This window comes from Cornus florida, unplaced genomic scaffold (assembly GCF_030987335.1).
Source record: "Cornus florida cultivar Cherokee Brave unplaced genomic scaffold, ASM3098733v1 CherokeeBrave_3.0.0_Hap2_Chr04, whole genome shotgun sequence".
In the NCBI taxonomy this organism is placed as follows: Eukaryota; Viridiplantae; Streptophyta; class Magnoliopsida; order Cornales; family Cornaceae; genus Cornus; species Cornus florida.
This window is the reverse complement of record NW_026775574.1, coordinates 969182-984774: the sequence shown is the minus strand read 5'-3', so window position 1 is coordinate 984774 and position 15593 is coordinate 969182. Positions and strand designations below refer to the sequence as shown.

The 15593-nt window shown below is 35.1% G+C and overlaps 1 long non-coding RNA gene across 3 annotated transcripts; it reads right to left on the bottom strand.

Annotated features, from left to right (window-relative positions):
* Positions 1-9048: 9048 nt before the first annotated feature.
* LOC132302423 (uncharacterized) lies at positions 9049-11237 on the bottom strand. Of its 3 annotated transcripts, none has more exons than XR_009480825.1 (3): positions 10804-11234; positions 9779-9943; positions 9049-9375 (listed from the first exon to the last, which is right to left on the bottom strand). It is a non-coding gene; the product is annotated as an uncharacterized LOC132302423 (long non-coding RNA). The 3 variants fall into 3 exon arrangements; XR_009480824.1 differs by having other exon boundaries at positions 9779-9814; positions 9908-11232; XR_009480823.1 differs by having other exon boundaries at positions 9779-11237.
* Between the last annotated feature and the right edge of the window lie 4356 nt (positions 11238-15593).

Below are 15593 nucleotides of genomic sequence, written 5' to 3'. Positions count from 1 at the left end.
ACATACCTGGCACATCCCACGATATCCGACATGCAAAACTAGGAAAGACAAAATTCCCTCAAAAAATTAAAAAATCCTAAAAAATAAAAAATGAAAAAAATTGGAAACATTACAATCTATCCTCCTTAAAAGATTTCGTCCTCAAAATCTACCTTCCTTAAAGAAGGAGACTCATAGTCACAGACTTTCTGAGAAACACCTCATAAAACTACAAGACGATAAACTTGTTGAGTGTGCGTAGCGGAATGGTTGTGGAATAATATGGATAGATAATCTAGAGGATAGTAAATAGATTCAACTTACTCTTTTATCTAATTTTTACTTATTTTAATTTTACCGAAATAAAACTAAATCAAACCACAAAGTAAAAATAAAGTACAAGTAAAGTAAATAGAGTTTAAGAGATGACACCAGGATTTTACCGAGGAAACCCCAATTGGTATAATAGACCAATTGTAACAGGAAAATTGGACTCTCCAGTCCTGAGATAAACGATCCACTATGTTTGAAGCAAAGTATACCGAACTTTGACCTAGTCTCACACCCTATCGTTCTACCAAAAACCAATTACTGACAATCCCTGGCTTTGCGACTCCCCCGTCCAACAGCTCTCGACCTCAGGCTTACTTTCAATCTCTGTAGAAGAGTTGCAGGTAGATTAGACAACATTCTACGAATGCTCTGTTCCCTTCGAAGTGTGATCGTTTCACCCCTTTTCTTCTACATCCGAATGTAACGAAGAACGAATGAATTTTACTTTTCTGGAATTTCTGAATCTTTAATTATGCTTCAATTCCGATGAGATAGAGAACAACACTCCTAAATTACTCTTGTGTTTATATGTATGCTCTCAAAAATAAAATCAGAAAAATTAAATTAATTTTCTGAATGAATAAAAAATATCTCTCAAAGATGGCTTTCAGTTGGATCTGAATTTTCTATGCAAAAGTCATGAATAACCTATATGTATGTAATACCCAAATTTTAAAAGGATAGTCTCGGTATTTAATTAATTATTTTATTAAATTTTATTTGCGTCTTTGTGTATTTGCTAAATTATTTAATTGGTTGTATTTGGATTAACTATTTGGTTAACTGTTTATTTGTTTGAGTTAATTGGTTAATTGTTTATTTAAATTAATTATTTCTTATTTTATTTAATTATTTGGTTAATTGTGTTCTGTGCATGCCTAGGTAGTCTCCAGGGTTTAAACTGAAGTTAATACTGATCATTTAAGCATGTTTGAATTGAATTTAAAAGCGTTGAATAAAACTGTTTCGTGGTTGATAGTTGTTTTTGCGTAAATTCTGTTTTCGTTGATTGTAAACTTGCTTAAATTTCATGTCGTTGATATAGGATGCTTGCTTATAATTAATTCTAGGACATAAATAGAACCCTAGGTAGTTAAATAAAGTAGTACAGAGGGTCTTACATGTCGCCGGAGGCGAAGAAGACGAACATGAATTGGATTTCGGCTCTTAGAAGGAGAGAGCTGGCTCTCTAAAGAAGGGAGCCAACTCCCACATGAAGAGAGCCGCCTCCCACATGGAGGGAGCCGGCTCCCAACACCTTAGAGCCGGCTCTCACGTGTGGGGAGCCGGTTCCTAAGAGAGTAGAGCAGGCTCTCAATGTATGGGAGCATGCTCTCGCCCCGAAAATTTCAGAAATTGGTTTTAAGGGATTGTTTGGGCTGTACAGGGTATTCTTAAGCCATTTAAATTGCATTAAATGTTGTAATTAACTGCTATGGACCTATAAAAATATTGGAAAACATTATTACATTAATGTATTAAAGAATGGAGCAATATGAAGTTAAGGAAAAACCTATATGTTGCATACTGTTTTGTTAATTAATTTGCTTACTGGAACTTAGCAAATCTTTTGTATATGATTTAATAATGTTTAATCATATTTCAACAGTGTTATAAGTGTAATGGATTATCTGCAATTAACTATGCTTTGATTGGATTAAATTGATATCTAGTTTGTTGTAAACTGTATCAATTTATGGATGGTTTGGAGGATTTAAATGCTTAGCTTTATTTTAGCAATTCAAAGGATTGGAACATGATTTTTAGGTCTTATAATGAATGCCTAATATGGTCATATATGTATTAAACTTTATTTATGCATATCCTGGAGTATGGTTGATGAGTACTTATTACTGTTTTATCAATTATACTAGTTAGAGGATTGTATGCACCGGTATGGGACGGTGACATATTAGGGATGGATTAGTTCAAACACGAAGTCCTACATATTCTGGATTGAGGTATGGATTAACCATAAAGGTTAAGTCCTACTCATATTGGTGTCAGGTCAATAAACGATTGAATGACATACTTTGGTACTAGATGAATTTTTATACAGATGTCAGGCCACTATACCAAATGGATGATATTTTGTATTAGGCTTATACGGACTTTATATATTTATGATTATGGTGCCGTGATATGAGCTTGAGACTCAGGATCATGGTTAGGGTGCATATATTGCCTAGGATGGATAACTGGACATAGTTGCTGTTCCCTGGTAGGTCTAAGTACACATGACCACGTTATGTGCAATTTGCATGCTATCTCCACTCAGGCTGAGACAAACCTATTGAGCTAGTGAGCATCGTATAGTGTGTATTTATACATATATGGACTATTTTAGTTATTGTTGAGCTATCTAGGATGTATCTGCGTATCGGGTTTCTGTATGGATTGTAGTAGGATAGAACTTGCATGTGGGCCTGACCCACTCTTATTTTTTAGGTGTTTGTCAGTTCCAGGGTTAGAGCTTGATCGTGTAGAGCAGATACAGTCACTCACTCCTCCGACTACGTAGGACTGCTTTCCATGTTTAGCTTTAGATTTTGTTTTAGTTGTTTCCTTTTCAATTTGGGATTTTAATATGGGTCCACTATATGGATTTCCGAGTTGTTTAATTAATAGAGGTTTTGGATTATTGGATTTAAATTATATTATTTTGAGGATTTTTAATTTAGTATTCGTTCAGCTTTATTATTTTATTCTTATTTCATTTCTGTATTCCGTGCTTATTTACATATTAATTATTTAGTATCCCTCGGATCTGTGCTCGAACTTAATCACCCATAGCTCTAGAATCGAGGGGTATCACAGTGTATGACAAAGTTCATTTAGAGTTTAGAATGTCCTAGTCCCTCTAAAAATATGGAAAAATTCGTGTATAGGACTTGGTATACTTATAAACCAACTGGGAAAAAAATTAGGAAAAAGGAAACCGAAGTTATGCTGTGAACATGACTTCTTGAACCGGTTCAAGGATGTTGAACCGGTTCAAGATTGGCAGCGAGATTTTGAAGCCAATCTTGAAGGCCTTGAACAGGTTCAAGGAGGCTGAACCAGTTGAAGTATACCAAACTTGAGTTTTTGGTTCAATCAGACTGAAAACACTGTATTTGGTAAGTCTGAAATAAATACTAAGTGTAGAATGTGTCATAACCTTTTTAGAATTCTTCCTAATGTATTGTTCTTACCTTCTTCGAACGATCTCAGGTATGGTAACTTTGAATAACCTTTCATTTTTGCAGTCGCTTTTTGATTCGGATATGGTAACTTGAATGACAACTCGACAAGGACTTGTTTTATTTCCGAAAATTGCTAATTATAGAATATATATTTTTTCAATCTTTCCAAAATATATATTTCACAAAACTCACCAACATTATTGCAGATGCCCAAGAATTGACTCTAGAGGGGGGTGAATAGAGTCAATGGCCAATTTTCACAATTTATAGAATTACAATTTCTATTCAACAATTTAAGCAATTATGCAATAATCAAGATATGAAATCAAGATATAAAGTAAGTAATTTATAGTATAATTGTAAAAGAGATAAGGGAAGATAAATTGCAAACAATGACTCGGCGATTTTAGCGAGGTTCGGAAACTCCTACTCCTCGGCTCAAGACCCCTCTTGAGACTTCCCAATCCATTATGGCTTCTCCTTACGGGTGGAGTGCAAACCTTTATATGAAGCAACTCCTTACTTTGCCTTGCTAAGAGACAACCTCTCTTAGTCTTCCTTTGGGTCATACTAACCTTTACAAATTGAAGCTAGCTTGCTTCTTCTTCCTTGGGCTACACGAGCCCTTACAAATGAATATCAGATTTGTTGCATATGAATATATCTCTCAAAGATTGATATTCAAATCAAGCCTCACAACTAGAGTAGTATGAATATAAATGAAGCTCAAACTCTATGAATGAAATGAATGAGAGAAGATGAAATATGTGAAGAATATAAGCTCTTATGAATTCAATAGAATCTCTCAAGTGTATAATGGAGCAAAAACTCTATGAAGATTCAAACAAGAGCAAAAGCCTTTTGAATCCTTAGTTGAATATCTCAAATATAATATATGAATGAATGAGAGAGATAAAGAGAATATGTGAGGGCAAAAGCTCTTTTTAATGTTTAATAAGGTCTCTAAATATTGGCTTAATGAATTCAGACATTCCCTTAGTATTTATAAAGGTTTTAAGAGCTGAATAATGGTGCTAAAGGAGGATAATTCAAATTTTTAATTAAAGAGCCGTTGAACTTAGATCACAGGAGCAGAGCCAGCTCTGTCCTTGAAGGGAGTCAGCTCCCTTTACTCTGAGAGCCCGCTCTCCATGGCATGGAGTCGTCTCCCGACCTCTGAGAGCCTATTTCTTAAATTGGGAGTCGGCTCTGTTGCTGGAAGTTGGAAATTTTATGGAAAAATTGGCAACTGGAATGTTTTTACCATTTTGATATGTCCATTTACTTTAAATTTACAATGTAAATAAGGAAGTACCCCTTATTTGGATTTAATAAAAAATATAAGAAAATAGAAATCCAACTAAATCTAGAAATTCAATTTTAGTACAAATTTGGATTTCTGACAGTTTTGGTAAAAATAAATCCTTATGTAGATCAGTGTAGACTTGGTCATAAATTTTGATAAAATCAGTTTAGGCTATTTGAAATATAAGAAGTTATTACCAGGAAAAATTATTTTGAAAAAATCATTATTTCAAAAATCATTTTTCACACTTAGCCATTTTCATACTTAGCCAAAAATATAGTTTTTCATGACGTGCATTCTGGGGTTCTAATGTCCGTTACCAACTAATGGTAATGAAGGCTTTTCATTCCTTAATAGTTGACCAATATGAATCATATAATTGATATGCATGGTCTTAGCATTTTTAACACAAGTGATGAGGTCTTTCAAAGCTTAAGCAAACTTGAATTAACTTATTCTTTTAGCATCGATCATTTATCATAGTGAACAATGATTATCATGAAATAGTAATGATGAACGTTGAAAAATGCGCATTTAAACCCCTTAAGCTTAGGTATTCTAGGACCTTTATCTATCTTACTTTTTCGTCTTAGATTAATTTCATGTTATTGCCCTTTTCAGGCATTTATCCCCAAAATAAGTCAATTCAATCAAATTAGAGCATAAAAGAAGCAATCTCAAGCTAAATGGAAGAATGGAGCAAAGTGGAAGCGAAGTGTGGAAAAACAGCATCTTCGATCGATCTCAACAAATCTTCGATCGATCTGCAAGTGATCGATCTAGCCATTTCAAGATGGATCTAAGCCTTTGTCCTTATCCAAAAGAATCCACCACCTTCGATCGATCCAAACTTCCTCAGATCGATCGAAATTGTTTGATCTTATCCTCACCTACCATCCCACCTACCACTTTTGTCCTTTTCTCAAAATATCCCAAAATATCTCAGAGATTTGTCTTTATTCAAAAAGGCGCCGCCATAGATGGATCGATCTCTCTAACATTCAATGGGTCTCACCAATGTTCGATCGATCTCATCAAAGTTCGATCAATCGAACCTCCTCAAATCCTAATTAAAATAGAGTCCAGCTCATTAAAAGATGGCTCATGGTACAATCATTGGAGGAGCCTTAGTACACGAGTCCAGACCATTTGGTGTGACTATCTATATAAGGAATTTGAGCCACTTTTGCATCATAGATTCACATATCTTTATATCTCGATATCATACTAGAGAGAGAATCAATCTTGGAGAGGAGACTAGATTTAGAGAGACATACACTATTTTTGGGAGTTCTTCCATTCTTCTAGGGTTTCCATCAAGAAGGAGATCACCTCTACCATGGAGATAGCCCTTGAGGGTTGGAGGACTACATCAATGAGAGCCTAAGCATCTTCTTGGGGCTAGAGTTAGCCCTAAACATGCCTTCTATACCTTGATGTTGTATATTTTAAGGGAATTTGTGTTATAATGTTGTCTTGACACTTGATTTATATATGAATCTTGTTCTTACAATGATTTGTGTTGATTAATACTTCCAATTGATCATTTCATTTTATCCATATGTCTATGTATGCTAAAGTAGATGTTCATGTGTTTATCTCTTGGTTTTGTGATATTGATGCATGTCTATGTGTGTTGATACTATGAATCTAGAGATTATCAAGGCATAGTGCTTAATTAGAATACTCTTGTGATTTGTTTGATGGTTCATGCTCATTTCTTGATGGATTGTGCAACTCCCTTAGCTTAATTAGTTTAATTTTCATGTCCTTAGATTAGTTGTAGTGTAGATACATTACTTTCCTAGATGAGAGGACAATCCATGCTTGTTGTTTGATATTTCATACTTATGAATGCAAGTACTATATTTTTCTAACCATTTGATGTGTTTGGATTGCGAACTTAAAGGAAGGATTAATGGCTTGATTTGATTTATTGTACTATTCATTAGGTTATTTAGACAATGTATACTTAATTGGTCATCCATGCTTGTTGATTCAATCAAGAACATACACTTAAGTTGAAACATATGTTTCCCCTCATATATTATACATTGAGTGTCTAGAAAAGTAATGTTTAGTGGTGACCTCTATGTCCCAAGATCTTTCTCTCTCTTTTGTTCTCTCTATCTTTAATGCAACAGGGCTAAGAGCAAGTGCACCAGGCCCGGGGAAGCCCTTTTTGACGATCCAAATGGCCCAGAAGCGTCCCATCAGCCTAGCGGTAATTGGGCAGGCCCACATGGTCTCGTGGGTTGGCTCACGGAATACCGCAAGCCTGAACCTGATCATTCTTTATTTAATTTTTTTTTTTTTTCTAAATGATGTCGTTTTGGAGGAGCCTTTTTTTTCTTTTTGGAAACTGGCAGCAACGGTCTATAACAAGGCTATAAGGCCCTGTTTTGCAACCAGTATTTTTGGAAAAAAAAAAAAAAAAACCCAAATATGGGTGATTTTGAGCTCCTTTTTTTTTATTTTTTATATAAAAAAAAAGAAAATTCATTAAATAAAAAATATATTGTTTAGGCACTATTTTGTCCAATTTTTTTTTTTTATTTGGACCAAAAATAAATTTAAAAACCTTTTTTTTCCCCTTAAAATTTGATTTTTTTAAACTTTTTTTGCTTTAAACTTTAAATTCTGCCACAAACAGTGCATTTGACCGTTAAGCCACTGTTTGATAGATACAAAAAGTGCCTTAATGGCTATAATTTTAAGAAAAAAGTTTAAAAAACCAATTTCTAAAAAAGAAATTTAAAAAAAAATTAAAAAATTAAAAAATCATTTCTTTTCTATAAATACCCCAACTCCTACCACCATTCATCACATCTAACCCATCTATATTTTCTACCATTAATTAAGCTATTTCATCTTATACTTTCTTAATCTTAGCTATTATTTTTAAACTCATTCTGATTCCATGGATCCTAGATATCCATTTTATTACAATACCCAGTTTAACTCATCAAATGATGGGACTAGTGTCGATGGGTTTTTCAATATGATGCATTAAGCTAGTGGTTGCATCGTCTCCTATTTGCCTATATGCTGAAATTTTCCTCCACAAGTTCGATTTTAAATGTAAGTAGAATATAGTAGGTAAATTGACATGTAATAGAAAATTTTGAAAGAAGAAAATTTACGTAGCCGACTTCATTTATATGGAATTAAGACAAAACTGATAATAATGATAGTGAAGAAAGAGAAATAGTTTGATTTTAAATATCAATTGTATTTGCTTCCTTCTAGTAATCGGTGGTTTGGAATATTGTGAAGTTGTATGGTTTTTTCCTGGAACTTGTATTTATTATCATATGGTGTTGGGTTGTATTTTTGGGTACTTGGTTATTGGGTTGGGCTTTACCCCTTTTCTTTTTGCTCTATCTTTTCAAAAAAACAACAATAATAATGAATTTGATTCTTATTGTTGTTTTTTTGAAAAGATAGAACAAATTTTGATGGTTTATTTATTTGATGTAATGTTAAGAAAACTAGAACTGAAAGTGTGATTAGATTCCATTGTGTGTTTGTCAAAAATTAAGAAGCAGATTGAATTATTCAATTTTGGTGGTTAAGTTCAAACAATCACAAAGGTGCTTGCTGGACAAAATGGGATACTATGTGTAAAAGCAAGGCAGAGGGTTTGGGATTCAGAGAATTAGAAAGTTTTAATTTGTTTCTCTTGGCCAAACAGATTGGAGGCTAGAAGTAGGTGGGGACTCTTTATTAACAAGAGTGTTTAAAGCTAATTAAATATTTTCCGGATTCCTCCTTTATGCAATCAAGATTGAAGAGAGGAGCTTCTTGGGTACGGAGAAGTATTATTTCTAGTAAAGCGATCATTGAAAAGGGTTTTGGGTGGAATGTAGCTAATGGTAGGAGTGTTAATATATGGTCTGATTGGTGGATTCCAAGAAGTGTGGCTTTTAAAGTCCAATCTTCATGTCATATTGGTTGTGGGATCAAAGGGTGCATGAACATATTGCTCCACATACCAGGAGCTAGAGCACTCCTTTATTGCAGCAACTATTTAGCCATGAAGACATTAAGCTTATTCAAAGGATCCCTCTAGGTGAATTTGATTGTCGAGACAAGAAGATATGGGCACTTGCAATGGGTCTTTAAAAAAGCGCTGGTAAATAGTCATTACCAGGTTTTTTTTTTTTTTTTCTTCTAAATAACCCATTTATAAAACCTCTTTATAAAACTCCAAATGTCTACTAATAAATTTATGCAACCACCAAATTGTACCATGTTCAAATTAAAAATACCATCCAAATTGTACAATCAAAAGAATTTTTCACAATGTAAGCATACAATTCCAAAGGTAACATAACTACTAGTTTCTTCAAAAGAACTCATCAAACTTCAAACTTTTTTTTTTCTTTCTAATATTTGTGAACAAAATACAAACAAAATACATGCAACGAATTAAGGAAATAGTACTTAAAACACATTATGTTCTTAAAACACATTAAAGTCAAGGCTTTCAAGTACACAGATGGAGATGTAAATGAAGTTGTCCTGAAGTAATCAAGAGTCAGTCCTTGGCATTAGATGATTCTCAGAGCCCTGCAAAGAATCCAATTCAAATAAGAGGAGAGAGAGAGAGAGATCATATAAGCCATTTAATAAACCATTATCACAATAAAATGTTTACAACACAGTACAATTAGCCAAATATTCAACAAAACATACCAACTCAAATAATCCATTAACCAAGAAGATTACACAGTATTAACTAAATATTCAGAGCTATCACCTCAACCTACTCTCTCATGATTATATAAAAAAATTCACAAGGTAAATTGTAGAAGTGCTGGTACTCCAAAAACTGCCAATAATGTGACTCATCCAAGCAATAAATTTTGATCCAGATTTAAAATAAATAAAAAAACATGGAACAAGATCAAATTTAAGTGAAAAATAAACAGAACTTAAACATTAAGAACCTAAGGAGAAGCTAATAACTTACCCATGCCCATACAAAGAAGGCGATTTGAAATGCATTCTGTGAGGAAAAACAATATGAGTGAAATAAAAATAAAATGAGAAATACTAAAGCTTTCATTAGAACATTGAAAAGGAAAAGCTAATAACTTACCCATGCCCATACAAAGAAGGCAATTTGAAATGCATTCTGTGAGGGAAAAACAATATGAGTGAAATAAAAATAAAATAAGAGATACAAATAATTGAAACGGAGTTTATTACATGGACAATGCTATTTAGAACGAAAATTCAAACCAAGAATGCTAGCCGAGTGAGATAAATCCCTTTACTATTCAGTACCAATGGTAAGCAAAAAACTCTGAATCCCAAATCTGACAGTTGCTGAATTAGATCAGAGATTATATAGATTATATGATAGGTCAACTGAATGGATTACATAACTTTTGCCTTTTGGCCTAAGGGAATTGTCCCACCCCTGAAGTGGGTGGAGAGTGTTACCACCCAAAAAAATAATAATAGTAAATGAGAGTAAACTTTTGCATCACCTTCCAAGCAAAAAAAAAAAAAAAATCTTTTGCATCAATCAGCAGGATGGGGATGGCGCATAAGTGATAAAAGTCTTTTTTTTTTTTTCCTAAGATTTCAGTGAGATTATTGACAAGCCTAACTCATCGCCCAAAATCTCCATATAACCACTTTTTATGAGATTTGAGAAATTTCAAAAGAAATCATGCTGTTTTATAGTTTGGCGGAGATGGAAATTAGTAAAAACAGGAGAAATCTCATGTAGGACAACAAAATCCTGACCACATAAGCTAGCCGATAAACCAAGTAAAAAGGAAATAAATCAAGTCCACTTAAAAAAGATGCTGCCAAAAATTTATTAACCTACTTCTCCATCTTGCTCCTACGTTGTTACTTCTTCAAGTTTCTTATAGCACCAGTCAACAGTGTGAACCTCTTGGACAGGAAAATATCTCTAAGAAAAATAAAAAATAAAAACCTCTTGTAAAATGTACTGCTAGTAGGTGAGAGCCTGATACTGACCTTAGGACTTGCAATGTGATAGAGAAAATACTTCATAGCCCTATACAACACCAAAGAGACCAACTCTTACTGCAAAAAATATATTCGATCATGTCACTTAAAGGATCAAAATTTCAAAGAAACAATGCCAAGCAAGATTGAGTAACGCAATGTAAAGAAATTAGGCATTGGAATGAAAAGAACAATTACTTGCCTTCTCTACTTTATATTGTTCTTCTTCAACTTCTCTTCCGTCACTCACCATCATCACGATTCACGAAGGGGAACAAGGTTTTCAAAATAAATCTCAACTTCATCTGGTACAAGCCGGCTGCGAATCTTCAGTTTTTTAATTCTTTTGTCCCCACCAAAAGAATTATCTGCACAACAAGTATCGAGCATTAGATCAAATTTTGTAAGACCTGGGAAAGATCCTAGTGTTTAAAAGTGATGCTTACAATGAGTGGAATGAAGGGTAGCTGTTGAATTCATGGCTCAAATTCTGCCAACTCAGCGAGTTGTTTTTTCATCACCCATTACATCATTTGCTGCATCATCAACTTGGCCTCCAAGAATTGTACTCAGCAAGCTTTCCCACGTGTGGTCTCCAAGTTCACGAACAGTGATGACATTTTGGCTATAAATAGCCTTGCTCCTATGGTGTTTTAATCATCCAACAATTGAGAAGTGTTTACTCAATATAGAAAGTGAAAGTGTGAGAGAGTTTTGGGTATAATTGGGTTTTGGGTGTGAGCTACTTAAACACTGTATCTCTTTATTTTCATAATGAAATATTGTTCTGTCTTCTCCCCGTAAATGTAGGCACAGCCGAACCACATAAATTCTTATCTCGTTTGTGTGTGTGCCATTTTATTTTTTCTTGTTATTTTATTTTTCTCTTACTCTCATAAACTCCTATTCGATCCTTATTTCGTAACAAACTGGTATCAGAGCTCGGTTCGTGTATTGTGTACACATACTGTTCTCACATACGGTACTGTTTCACATATACTTTTAGGGTACTGTTCACAAATATGGTACTATTCACCGAGAAATATTTTGGGGAGTTTTTTGAAATGTCGACTAGATATGAAATTGAGAAATTTGATGGCAAGATTAGTTTCAGTCTTTGGCGCATCAAGATGCAGGCCCTGATTACTCAGCAAGGTCTAAAGAAGGTGCTGTTCGGGAATGACAAGTTGCCAGAAACTATGTCCAATGAAGACAAGGATGAGTTCGATGAAAAGGTGCGCAGTGCGATTCTCCTGAATCTAGCCGATGAGGTGCTGCGTGAAATTATTGATGAAGACACGACAGTAAAGTTGTGGTTGAAATTGGTGAGTCTGTACATGACGAAATCTCTCACCAACAGACTTTACCTGAAACAGAGACTCTACACCCTTCGTATGAAGGAAGGTATGCTTCTTAAGGAACATGTTGATAATTTCAATTCTATTATTATGTATTTGAAAAATACTGATATTAAAATTGATGAAGAAGATTAAGCCCTTATTTTGTTGCGTTCTTTGCCTCCTTCCTATGATCATTTTGTTACTACATTACTCTATGGAAAAGATACCATTAGTATGGAGGATGTTAAATCCTCACTGAACTCTCAAGAGTTGAGAAAAAGGTGTTTGGGAATAATGGAGATGAACAGGCCGAGGGTTTGATTATGAGGGGACGAAGTGAGAAAAAGGGCTCTGGTAGTAGGGGTAAATCAAAATCTAAATCTAGGTCTCATAAAGATACTAAATATTATTATTGTCACCAAAAAGGGCACATTAAGTTGAATTGTCCAAAATTGAAAAATAAGAAGAAAGTTAAAAGGGATAAAAAGGAGTCTAAGGATAAATCCACTAGTAATTATTCTGATATTGCTGGGGTTACTGAGGAAAGTTCCTCGGATGTCGAAAATGTTCTTTTAGTTTCTGTCAGTGACTGTCACTCCAGTAGTGAATGGGTTCTTGATTCTGGTTATTCATATCACATGTGTCCCAATAGGGACTGGTTTTTTACTTACCATTCTGTTGATGGTGGTACTGTCTTAATGGGGAATGACAATCCCTGTAAGACTGTTGGCATAGGCATAATCCAAATTAAGATGCATGATGGTATTGTTAGAACTTTAACTGATGTTCAGCATGTTCCAAATTTGAAAAAGAATTTGATTTCTCTTGGTACTCTTGACTTTAATGGTTACAAGTTTTTAGCTGAAGGTGGAGTTTTGAGAGTTTCTAAAGGTGCTCTTACTATGCTTAAGGGAAAACAGAGAAAAGGCCTCTATTTTTGCGGGGCAGTATTATGACAGGTGTTGCTTCAGTATCTTCTTCAGTTGATCAAGATTCAGAAACTACCCATTTATGGCATATGCGTTTAGGGCAAATGAGTGAGAGGGGTTTGACAGAATTAAGCAAACGAGGTTTGCTAGGTGGACAGAAGACAGGAAAGCTGGACTTTTGCAAGCATTGTGTCTTTGGCAAGCAGAAAAGACTTAAGTTCAGTACAGCTGTTCACAGGACCAAGGGCATAGTTGATTATATTCATTCAGATCTTTGGGGTCCTTTCAGAGTTCTCTCTCTTGATGGTTCTCGATATATGTTGACTTTCATTGATGACTTCTCCAGGAAAGTTTTGATCTATATCTTGAAGCAAAAACATGAAGTGTTCTTTAAGTTTAAGTAGTGGAAGGCCATGATTGAAAAGCAGACCGGAAAGAAGATCAAGCGTCTCAGAACAGATAACGATTTAGAATTTTGCTCAGGAGAGTTTGATGAGTTCTCCAGTAATGAAGGCATTGTCAGACACCATACAGTTCGAAAGACTCCACAACAGAGCTCATGAATAGAACGCATGAATAGAACTCTTTTGGAAAGAGCTCATTATATGCTTTTTAATGCTGGGTTGTCTAAGGGATTTTGGGCTGAAGTAGTCAACACAGCTTGTTATTTGTTGAACAGGTCACCATCGACTACTATTGAGTGCAAAACACTTGAAGAGGCATGGTTTGGTACTCCTGCTGATTATTCTAATTTAAGAGTTTTTGAATGTCCTGCTTATGCTCAAGTTAATGAAGGAAAACTTGAGCGTAGAGCCAAGAAATGTATTTTTATTGGCTATGCATCTAGGGTGAAGGGATACAGGTTGTGGTATCCTGATCCTAAGTTACCTAAATTTATTACCAGCAGAGATGTTACTTTTGATGAGTTTGCTTTATTTCACCCGAGAAAGGAGTCTTTTGTTACAGGTGAATCCCAGGGTGTTAAGCAGCAGGTGGAGCATGACTTTGAAGCTCCAGAGAAACAAGTCAACACTCCAATTCAGCCCGATGTTGAAGAGGTGCAAGATGATCAAGTACCAAATGAGCAATAGTACAGTATTGCTACAGGGAGACAGAAAAGGTAGATTGAACCTCCTAAGAGGTATGCTTATGCAGATTTAGTTACCTATGCTTTGTCTATTGCAGAAAATATTGAAGATAAAGAGCCTTTCACCTACCAAGAAGTTGCTACAGGAAATGAATCTGTCAAGTGGACTGTTGCTATGACTGAGGAGATTGAATCTCTTCACAAGAATCAGACATGGGAGTTGGTGAAACCTCCTAAAGGCCAGAAGATTGTTGGTTACAAATGGGTCTTCAAGAAAAAGGATGGAACTCCAAGTGTTGAAGATGCAAGGTACAAAACACGTTTGGTGGCAAAAGGTTATAGTTAGAGAGAAGGTGTGGACTTCAATGAAGTATTCTCACCAATTGTGAAACACACCTCTATCCGCGTGTTACTTGCCATGGTTACTCAATTTAACTTGGAGCTTGGGCAACTTGATGTCAAAACAGATTTTTTACATGGTAAGCTTGAAGAAGAAATTTATATGCATCAGCAAGAGGGGTTCATTGTTCAGGAAAAGGAAGACCACGTTTGTTTGTTGAAGAAATCCTTGTATGGGTTGAAGCAATCTCCAAGGCAGTGGTACAAGAGGTTCTACACTTTTATGGTTGGACATGGCTATTTGAGAAGTGGCTATGACAGTTGTGTCTATTACCGAAAGCTCTCAGATGGTTCTTTTGTATACTTGTTGTTATATGTTGATGACATGCTTATTGCTATGAAAGATATGTTAGAAATCAACAAGTTAAAATCCTAGTTGAATACTGACTTTGAGATGAAAGTTCTCGGTGCAGCGAAGAAGTTTTTGGGCATGGAAATTCAGAGGGACCGTCAAGCTGGTAGATTGAGTTTGTCACGGAAGAGTTATATTGAGAAAGTGCTTAAGTGGTTCAACATGCAGAATTCCAAGCCTGTGAGCACACCACTTGCCGCTCATTTTCGTCTTTCTGCAGCTGTATCACCACAGTCCGAAGAGGAGAAGGAGCACATGTCACGTGTTCCTTATACTAGTGCAATTGATAGCTTGATGTATGCAATGGTTTGCACTCGCCCTAATATTTCACATGCAGTCAGTGTAGTTAGTAGATATATGGATAATCCAGGAAAAAAGCATTGGCTAGCCGTGAAGTGGATTCTTCGATATTTGAAAGGTACTGCAGATATTGGCTTAGTTTATCAGAAGAGCAGTAATGATTTTAGCAATGTTGTTGGTTTTGTGGACTTCGACTACGCTGGTGATCTTAGCAGAAGAAGATCTCTAACAGGATACGTTTTTACTCTCTCAGGTTGTGCAGTTAGTTAGAAAGCAACTTTGTAATCTACAGTTGCTCTTTCTACTACTGAAGCAGAATATATGGCGGCCACTGAAGCAATGAAGGAAGCCATTTGGTTGAGAGGTTTGGTTAGTGTTTTGGGTTTGCAGCA